Here is an 11,492-nt window from a genome sequence, read left to right on the forward strand (position 1 = left end):
TGCATTTAAGGGTCATTCTGATATTAATGCCCGCTATGGAAACACCCTACTACGGCCCTCTCTCTGTCGGGGGCGACCTGAGTGCATTATGGACACTTTGAAATTTCACGATGGATACTGATTGCTATACAAGCGGTAACCCAAAAACACAAATATGGTCATAAATGCATTTAACGGTCATTCTGATTTTAATGCCCGCTATAGGAGCACCCTACTACGGCCCTCTTTCACTCAGGGCCGTCCTGGGTGCTTTATGGACTGTTTGACAAGTGCTGGAGGAGGAAATAGAGCCGTGCACCTGGTGATTGAAACCGTGCATCTGGTAACCCAAAAACACAAATATGGTCATAAATGCATTTAACGGTCATTCTGATTTTAATGCCCGCTATAGGAGCACCCTACTACGGCCCTCTTTCACTCAGGGCCGTCCTGGGTGCTTTATGGACTGTTTGACAAGTGCTGGAGGAGGAAATAGAGCCGTGCACCTGGTGATTGAAACCGTGCACCTGGTGATTGAAAACGTGCATCTGGTAACCCAAAAATTCAAATATGGTCCTAAATGCATTTAAGGGTCATTCTGATATTAATGCCCGCTATGGAAACACCCTACTACGGCCCTCTCTCTGTCGGGGGCGACCTGAGTGCATTATGGACACTTTGAAATTTCACGATGGATACTGATTGCTATACAAGCGGTAACCCAAAAACACAAATATGGTCATAAATGCATTTAACGGTCATTCTGATTTTAATGCCCGCTATAGGAGCACCCTACTACGGCCCTCTTTCACTCAGGGCCGTCCTGGGTGCTTTATGGACTGTTTGACAAGTGCTGGAGGAGGAAATAGAGCCGTGCACCTGGTGATTGAAACCGTGCATCTGGTAACCCAAAAACACAAATATGGTCATAAATGCATTTAACGGTCATTCTGATTTTAATGCCCGCTATAGGAGCACCCTACTACGGCCCTCTTTCACTCAGGGCCGTCCTGGGTGCTTTATGGACTGTTTGACAAGTGCTGGAGGAGGAAATAGAGCCGTGCACCTGGTGATTGAAACCGTGCACCTGGTGATTGAAAACGTGCATCTGGTAACCCAAAAATTCAAATATGGTCCTAAATGCATTTAAGGGTCATTCTGATATTAATGCCCGCTATGGAAACACCCTACTACGGCCCTCTCTCTGTCGGGGGCGACCTGAGTGCATTATGGACACTTTGAAATTTCACGATGGATACTGATTGCTATACAAGCGGTAACCCAAAAACACAAATATGGTCATAAATGCATTTAACGGTCATTCTGATTTTAATGCCCGCTATAGGAGCACCCTACTACGGCCCTCTTTCACTCAGGGCCGTCCTGGGTGCTTTATGGACTGTTTGACAAGTGCTGGAGGAGGAAATAGAGCCGTGCACCTGGTGATTGAAACCGTGCATCTGGTAACCCAAAAACACAAATATGGTCATAAATGCATTTAACGGTCATTCTGATTTTAATGCCCGCTATAGGAGCACCCTACTACGGCCCTCTTTCACTCAGGGCCGTCCTGGGTGCTTTATGGACTGTTTGACAAGTGCTGGAGGAGGAAATAGAGCCGTGCACCTGGTGATTGAAACCGTGCATCTGGTAACCCAAAAACACAAATATGGTCATAAATGCATTTAACGGTCATTCTGATTTTAATGCCCGCTATAGGAGCACCCTACTACGGCCCTCTTTCACTCAGGGCCGTCCTGGGTGCTTTATGGACTGTTTGACAAGTGCTGGAGGAGGAAATAGAGCCGTGCACCTGGTGATTGAAACCGTGCACCTGGTGATTGAAAACGTGCATCTGGTAACCCAAAAATTCAAATATGGTCCTAAATGCATTTAAGGGTCATTCTGATATTAATGCCCGCTATGGAAACACCCTACTACGGCCCTCTCTCTGTCGGGGGCGACCTGAGTGCATTATGGACACTTTGAAATTTCACGATGGATACTGATTGCTATACAAGCGGTAACCCAAAAACACAAATATGGTCATAAATGCATTTAACGGTCATTCTGATTTTAATGCCCGCTATAGGAGCACCCTACTACGGCCCTCTTTCACTCAGGGCCGTCCTGGGTGCTTTATGGACTGTTTGACAAGTGCTGGAGGAGGAAATAGAGCCGTGCACCTGGTGATTGAAACCGTGCATCTGGTAACCCAAAAACACAAATATGGTCATAAATGCATTTAACGGTCATTCTGATTTTAATGCCCGCTATAGGAGCACCCTACTACGGCCCTCTTTCACTCAGGGCCGTCCTGGGTGCTTTATGGACTGTTTGACAAGTGCTGGAGGAGGAAATAGAGCCGTGCACCTGGTGATTGAAACCGTGCACCTGGTGATTGAAAACGTGCATCTGGTAACCCAAAAATTCAAATATGGTCCTAAATGCATTTAAGGGTCATTCTGATATTAATGCCCGCTATGGAAACACCCTACTACGGCCCTCTCTCTGTCGGGGGCGACCTGAGTGCATTATGGACACTTTGAAATTTCACGATGGATACTGATTGCTATACAAGCGGTAACCCAAAAACACAAATATGGTCATAAATGCATTTAACGGTCATTCTGATTTTAATGCCCGCTATAGGAGCACCCTACTACGGCCCTCTTTCACTCAGGGCCGTCCTGGGTGCTTTATGGACTGTTTGACAAGTGCTGGAGGAGGAAATAGAGCCGTGCACCTGGTGATTGAAACCGTGCATCTGGTAACCCAAAAAAACAAATATGGTCATAAATGCATTTAACGGTCATTCTGATTTTAATGCCCGCTATAGGAGCACCCTACTACGGCCCTCTTTCACTCAGGGCCGTCCTGGGTGCTTTATGGACTGTTTGACAAGTGCTGGAGGAGGAAATAGAGCCGTGCACCTGGTGATTGAAACCGTGCATCTGGTAACCCAAAAACACAAATATGGTCATAAATGCATTTAACGGTCATTCTGATTTTAATGCCCGCTATAGGAGCACCCTACTACGGCCCTCTTTCACTCAGGGCCGTCCTGGGTGCTTTATGGACTGTTTGACAAGTGCTGGAGGAGGAAATAGAGCCGTGCACCTGGTGATTGAAACCGTGCACCTGGTGATTGAAAACGTGCATCTGGTAACCCAAAAATTCAAATATGGTCCTAAATGCATTTAAGGGTCATTCTGATATTAATGCCCGCTATGGAAACACCCTACTACGGCCCTCTCTCTGTCGGGGGCGACCTGAGTGCATTATGGACACTTTGAAATTTCACGATGGATACTGATTGCTATACAAGCGGTAACCCAAAAACACAAATATGGTCATAAATGCATTTAACGGTCATTCTGATTTTAATGCCCGCTATAGGAGCACCCTACTACGGCCCTCTTTCACTCAGGGCCGTCCTGGGTGCTTTATGGACTGTTTGACAAGTGCTGGAGGAGGAAATAGAGCCGTGCACCTGGTGATTGAAACCGTGCATCTGGTAACCCAAAAACACAAATATGGTCATAAATGCATTTAACGGTCATTCTGATTTTAATGCCCGCTATAGGAGCACCCTACTACGGCCCTCTTTCACTCAGGGCCGTCCTGGGTGCTTTATGGACTGTTTGACAAGTGCTGGAGGAGGAAATAGAGCCGTGCACCTGGTGATTGAAACCGTGCACCTGGTGATTGAAAACGTGCATCTGGTAACCCAAAAATTCAAATATGGTCCTAAATGCATTTAAGGGTCATTCTGATATTAATGCCCGCTATGGAAACACCCTACTACGGCCCTCTCTCTGTCGGGGCCGACCTGAGTGCATTATGGACTGTTTGAAATTTCACCGATGGATACCGTGCATTGGTATAAAAGCGGTAACCCAAAAACACAAATATGGTCATAAATGCATTTAACGGTCATTCTGATTTTAATGCCCGCTATAGGAGCACCCTACTACGGCCCTCTTTCACTCAGGGCCGTCCTGGGTGCTTTATGGACTGTTTGACAAGTGCTGGAGGAGGAAATAGAGCCGTGCACCTGGTGATTGAAACCGTGCATCTGGTAACCCAAAAACACAAATATGGTCATAAATGCATTTAACGGTCATTCTGATTTTAATGCCCGCTATAGGAGCACCCTACTACGGCCCTCTTTCACTCAGGGCCGTCCTGGGTGCTTTATGGACTGTTTGACAAGTGCTGGAGGAGGAAATAGAGCCGTGCACCTGGTGATTGAAACCGTGCACCTGGTGATTGAAAACGTGCATCTGGTAACCCAAAAATTCAAATATGGTCCTAAATGCATTTAAGGGTCATTCTGATATTAATGCCCGCTATGGAAACACCCTACTACGGCCCTCTCTCTGTCGGGGGCGACCTGAGTGCATTATGGACACTTTGAAATTTCACGATGGATACTGATTGCTATACAAGCGGTAACCCAAAAACACAAATATGGTCATAAATGCATTTAACGGTCATTCTGATTTTAATGCCCGCTATAGGAGCACCCTACTACGGCCCTCTTTCACTCAGGGCCGTCCTGGGTGCTTTATGGACTGTTTGACAAGTGCTGGAGGAGGAAATAGAGCCGTGCACCTGGTGATTGAAACCGTGCATCTGGTAACCCAAAAACACAAATATGGTCATAAATGCATTTAACGGTCATTCTGATTTTAATGCCCGCTATAGGAGCACCCTACTACGGCCCTCTTTCACTCAGGGCCGTCCTGGGTGCTTTATGGACTGTTTGACAAGTGCTGGAGGAGGAAATAGAGCCGTGCACCTGGTGATTGAAACCGTGCACCTGGTGATTGAAAACGTGCATCTGGTAACCCAAAAATTCAAATATGGTCCTAAATGCATTTAAGGGTCATTCTGATATTAATGCCCGCTATGGAAACACCCTACTACGGCCCTCTCTCTGTCGGGGGCGACCTGAGTGCATTATGGACACTTTGAAATTTCACGATGGATACTGATTGCTATACAAGCGGTAACCCAAAAACACAAATATGGTCATAAATGCATTTAACGGTCATTCTGATTTTAATGCCCGCTATAGGAGCACCCTACTACGGCCCTCTTTCACTCAGGGCCGTCCTGGGTGCTTTATGGACTGTTTGACAAGTGCTGGAGGAGGAAATAGAGCCGTGCACCTGGTGATTGAAACCGTGCATCTGGTAACCCAAAAACACAAATATGGTCATAAATGCATTTAACGGTCATTCTGATTTTAATGCCCGCTATAGGAGCACCCTACTACGGCCCTCTTTCACTCAGGGCCGTCCTGGGTGCTTTATGGACTGTTTGACAAGTGCTGGAGGAGGAAATAGAGCCGTGCACCTGGTGATTGAAACCGTGCACCTGGTGATTGAAAACGTGCATCTGGTAACCCAAAAATTCAAATATGGTCCTAAATGCATTTAAGGGTCATTCTGATATTAATGCCCGCTATGGAAACACCCTACTACGGCCCTCTCTCTGTCGGGGGCGACCTGAGTGCATTATGGACACTTTGAAATTTCACGATGGATACTGATTGCTATACAAGCGGTAACCCAAAAACACAAATATGGTCATAAATGCATTTAACGGTCATTCTGATTTTAATGCCCGCTATAGGAGCACCCTACTACGGCCCTCTTTCACTCAGGGCCGTCCTGGGTGCTTTATGGACTGTTTGACAAGTGCTGGAGGAGGAAATAGAGCCGTGCACCTGGTGATTGAAACCGTGCATCTGGTAACCCAAAAACACAAATATGGTCATAAATGCATTTAACGGTCATTCTGATTTTAATGCCCGCTATAGGAGCACCCTACTACGGCCCTCTTTCACTCAGGGCCGTCCTGGGTGCTTTATGGACTGTTTGACAAGTGCTGGAGGAGGAAATAGAGCCGTGCACCTGGTGATTGAAACCGTGCACCTGGTGATTGAAAACGTGCATCTGGTAACCCAAAAATTCAAATATGGTCCTAAATGCATTTAAGGGTCATTCTGATATTAATGCCCGCTATGGAAACACCCTACTACGGCCCTCTCTCTGTCGGGGGCGACCTGAGTGCATTATGGACACTTTGAAATTTCACGATGGATACTGATTGCTATACAAGCGGTAACCCAAAAACACAAATATGGTCATAAATGCATTTAACGGTCATTCTGATTTTAATGCCCGCTATAGGAGCACCCTACTACGGCCCTCTTTCACTCAGGGCCGTCCTGGGTGCTTTATGGACTGTTTGACAAGTGCTGGAGGAGGAAATAGAGCCGTGCACCTGGTGATTGAAACCGTGCATCTGGTAACCCAAAAACACAAATATGGTCATAAATGCATTTAACGGTCATTCTGATTTTAATGCCCGCTATAGGAGCACCCTACTACGGCCCTCTTTCACTCAGGGCCGTCCTGGGTGCTTTATGGACTGTTTGACAAGTGCTGGAGGAGGAAATAGAGCCGTGCACCTGGTGATTGAAACCGTGCACCTGGTGATTGAAAACGTGCATCTGGTAACCCAAAAATTCAAATATGGTCCTAAATGCATTTAAGGGTCATTCTGATATTAATGCCCGCTATGGAAACACCCTACTACGGCCCTCTCTCTGTCGGGGGCGACCTGAGTGCATTATGGACACTTTGAAATTTCACGATGGATACTGATTGCTATACAAGCGGTAACCCAAAAACACAAATATGGTCATAAATGCATTTAACGGTCATTCTGATTTTAATGCCCGCTATAGGAGCACCCTACTACGGCCCTCTTTCACTCAGGGCCGTCCTGGGTGCTTTATGGACTGTTTGACAAGTGCTGGAGGAGGAAATAGAGCCGTGCACCTGGTGATTGAAACCGTGCATCTGGTAACCCAAAAACACAAATATGGTCATAAATGCATTTAACGGTCATTCTGATTTTAATGCCCGCTATAGGAGCACCCTACTACGGCCCTCTTTCACTCAGGGCCGTCCTGGGTGCTTTATGGACTGTTTGACAAGTGCTGGAGGAGGAAATAGAGCCGTGCACCTGGTGATTGAAACCGTGCACCTGGTGATTGAAAACGTGCATCTGGTAACCCAAAAATTCAAATATGGTCCTAAATGCATTTAAGGGTCATTCTGATATTAATGCCCGCTATGGAAACACCCTACTACGGCCCTCTCTCTGTCGGGGGCGACCTGAGTGCATTATGGACACTTTGAAATTTCACGATGGATACTGATTGCTATACAAGCGGTAACCCAAAAACACAAATATGGTCATAAATGCATTTAACGGTCATTCTGATTTTAATGCCCGCTATAGGAGCACCCTACTACGGCCCTCTTTCACTCAGGGCCGTCCTGGGTGCTTTATGGACTGTTTGACAAGTGCTGGAGGAGGAAATAGAGCCGTGCACCTGGTGATTGAAACCGTGCATCTGGTAACCCAAAAACACAAATATGGTCATAAATGCATTTAACGGTCATTCTGATTTTAATGCCCGCTATAGGAGCACCCTACTACGGCCCTCTTTCACTCAGGGCCGTCCTGGGTGCTTTATGGACTGTTTGACAAGTGCTGGAGGAGGAAATAGAGCCGTGCACCTGGTGATTGAAACCGTGCACCTGGTGATTGAAAACGTGCATCTGGTAACCCAAAAATTCAAATATGGTCCTAAATGCATTTAAGGGTCATTCTGATATTAATGCCCGCTATGGAAACACCCTACTACGGCCCTCTCTCTGTCGGGGGCGACCTGAGTGCATTATGGACACTTTGAAATTTCACGATGGATACTGATTGCTATACAAGCGGTAACCCAAAAACACAAATATGGTCATAAATGCATTTAACGGTCATTCTGATTTTAATGCCCGCTATAGGAGCACCCTACTACGGCCCTCTTTCACTCAGGGCCGTCCTGGGTGCTTTATGGACTGTTTGACAAGTGCTGGAGGAGGAAATAGAGCCGTGCACCTGGTGATTGAAACCGTGCACCTGGTGATTGAAAACGTGCATCTGGTAACCCAAAAATTCAAATATGGTCCTAAATGCATTTAAGGGTCATTCTGATATTAATGCCCGCTATGGAAACACCCTACTACGGCCCTCTCTCTGTCGGGGCGACCTGAGTGCATTATGGACACTTTGAAATTTCACGATGGATACTGATTGCTATACAAGCGGTAACCCAAAAACACAAATATGGTCATAAATGCATTTAACGGTCATTCTGATTTTAATGCCCGCTATAGGAGCACCCTACTACGGCCCTCTTTCACTCAGGGCCGTCCTGGGTGCTTTATGGACTGTTTGACAAGTGCTGGAGGAGGAAATAGAGCCGTGCACCTGGTGATTGAAACCGTGCATCTGGTAACCCAAAAACACAAATATGGTCATAAATGCATTTAACGGTCATTCTGATTTTAATGCCCGCTATAGGAGCACCCTACTACGGCCCTCTTTCACTCAGGGCCGTCCTGGGTGCTTTATGGACTGTTTGACAAGTGCTGGAGGAGGAAATAGAGCCGTGCACCTGGTGATTGAAACCGTGCATCTGGTAACCCAAAAACACAAATATGGTCATAAATGCATTTAACGGTCATTCTGATTTTAATGCCCGCTATAGGAGCACCCTACTACGGCCCTCTTTCACTCAGGGCCGTCCTGGGTGCTTTATGGACTGTTTGACAAGTGCTGGAGGAGGAAATAGAGCCGTGCACCTGGTGATTGAAACCGTGCACCTGGTGATTGAAAACGTGCATCTGGTAACCCAAAAATTCAAATATGGTCCTAAATGCATTTAAGGGTCATTCTGATATTAATGCCCGCTATGGAAACACCCTACTACGGCCCTCTCTCTGTCGGGGGCGACCTGAGTGCATTATGGACACTTTGAAATTTCACGATGGATACTGATTGCTATACAAGCGGTAACCCAAAAACACAAATATGGTCATAAATGCATTTAACGGTCATTCTGATTTTAATGCCCGCTATAGGAGCACCCTACTACGGCCCTCTTTCACTCAGGGCCGTCCTGGGTGCTTTATGGACTGTTTGACAAGTGCTGGAGGAGGAAATAGAGCCGTGCACCTGGTGATTGAAACCGTGCATCTGGTAACCCAAAAACACAAATATGGTCATAAATGCATTTAACGGTCATTCTGATTTTAATGCCCGCTATAGGAGCACCCTACTACGGCCCTCTTTCACTCAGGGCCGTCCTGGGTGCTTTATGGACTGTTTGACAAGTGCTGGAGGAGGAAATAGAGCCGTGCACCTGGTGATTGAAACCGTGCATCTGGTAACCCAAAAACACAAATATGGTCATAAATGCATTTAACGGTCATTCTGATTTTAATGCCCGCTATAGGAGCACCCTACTACGGCCCTCTTTCACTCAGGGCCGTCCTGGGTGCTTTATGGACTGTTTGACAAGTGCTGGAGGAGGAAATAGAGCCGTGCACCTGGTGATTGAAACCGTGCATCTGGTAACCCAAAAACACAAATATGGTCATAAATGCATTTAACGGTCATTCTGATTTTAATGCCCGCTATAGGAGCACCCTACTACGGCCCTCTTTCACTCAGGGCCGTCCTGGGTGCTTTATGGACTGTTTGACAAGTGCTGGAGGAGGAAATAGAGCCGTGCACCTGGTGATTGAAACCGTGCATCTGGTAACCCAAAAACACAAATATGGTCATAAATGCATTTAACGGTCATTCTGATTTTAATGCCCGCTATAGGAGCACCCTACTACGGCCCTCTTTCACTCAGGGCCGTCCTGGGTGCTTTATGGACTGTTTGACAAGTGCTGGAGGAGGAAATAGAGCCGTGCACCTGGTGATTGAAACCGTGCACCTGGTGATTGAAAACGTGCATCTGGTAACCCAAAAATTCAAATATGGTCCTAAATGCATTTAAGGGTCATTCTGATATTAATGCCCGCTATGGAAACACCCTACTACGGCCCTCTCTCTGTCGGGGGCGACCTGAGTGCATTATGGACACTTTGAAATTTCACGATGGATACTGATTGCTATACAAGCGGTAACCCAAAAACACAAATATGGTCATAAATGCATTTAACGGTCATTCTGATTTTAATGCCCGCTATAGGAGCACCCTACTACGGCCCTCTTTCACTCAGGGCCGTCCTGGGTGCTTTATGGACTGTTTGACAAGTGCTGGAGGAGGAAATAGAGCCGTGCACCTGGTGATTGAAACCGTGCACCTGGTGATTGAAAACGTGCATCTGGTAACCCAAAAATTCAAATATGGTCCTAAATGCATTTAAGGGTCATTCTGATATTAATGCCCGCTATGGAAACACCCTACTACGGCCCTCTCTCTGTCGGGGGCGACCTGAGTGCATTATGGACACTTTGAAATTTCACGATGGATACTGATTGCTATACAAGCGGTAACCCAAAAACACAAATATGGTCATAAATGCATTTAACGGTCATTCTGATTTTAATGCCCGCTATAGGAGCACCCTACTACGGCCCTCTTTCACTCAGGGCCGTCCTGGGTGCTTTATGGACTGTTTGACAAGTGCTGGAGGAGGAAATAGAGCCGTGCACCTGGTGATTGAAACCGTGCATCTGGTAACCCAAAAACACAAATATGGTCATAAATGCATTTAACGGTCATTCTGATTTTAATGCCCGCTATAGGAGCACCCTACTACGGCCCTCTTTCACTCAGGGCCGTCCTGGGTGCTTTATGGACTGTTTGACAAGTGCTGGAGGAGGAAATAGAGCCGTGCACCTGGTGATTGAAACCGTGCACCTGGTGATTGAAAACGTGCATCTGGTAACCCAAAAATTCAAATATGGTCCTAAATGCATTTAAGGGTCATTCTGATATTAATGCCCGCTATGGAAACACCCTACTACGGCCCTCTCTCTGTCGGGGGCGACCTGAGTGCATTATGGACACTTTGAAATTTCACGATGGATACTGATTGCTATACAAGCGGTAACCCAAAAATTAAAAGATTATGAATAAGAAGACACAGAGAGGCTTAAAAAGTTAAACTCTCTCTCATGGGATGAAGGGACATACAGGCCTAAAGGCCAAACACCCCTAACCAGGTTATATGCCTCTATCTGGGCATCAGAGGTCACAAACAGGCCTCAAGGCCTTATTTGACCTAACCGGTAAAATGACTTTTTCTGGGAATGAGAGGACACAGAGAGGCTTAAAAGGCTAAACTCTCTCTCATGGGATGAAGGGACATACAGGCCTAAAGGCCAAACACCCCTAACCAGGTTATATGCCTCTATCTGGGCATCAGAGGTCACAAACAGGCCTCAAGGCCTTATTTGACCTAACCGGTAAAATGACTTTTTCTGGGAATGAGAGGACACAGAGAGGCTTAAAAGGCTAAACTCTCTCTCATGGGATGAAGGGACATACAAGCCTAAAGGCCAAACACCACTAACCAGGTTATATGCCTCTATCTGGCCTCAAAACCTTATTTGACCTTTGTTGGACGCCATCT

Source organism: Oncorhynchus kisutch, unplaced genomic scaffold (genome assembly GCF_002021735.2).
Source record: "Oncorhynchus kisutch isolate 150728-3 unplaced genomic scaffold, Okis_V2 scaffold396, whole genome shotgun sequence".
Taxonomy (NCBI): domain Eukaryota; kingdom Metazoa; phylum Chordata; class Actinopteri; order Salmoniformes; family Salmonidae; genus Oncorhynchus; species Oncorhynchus kisutch.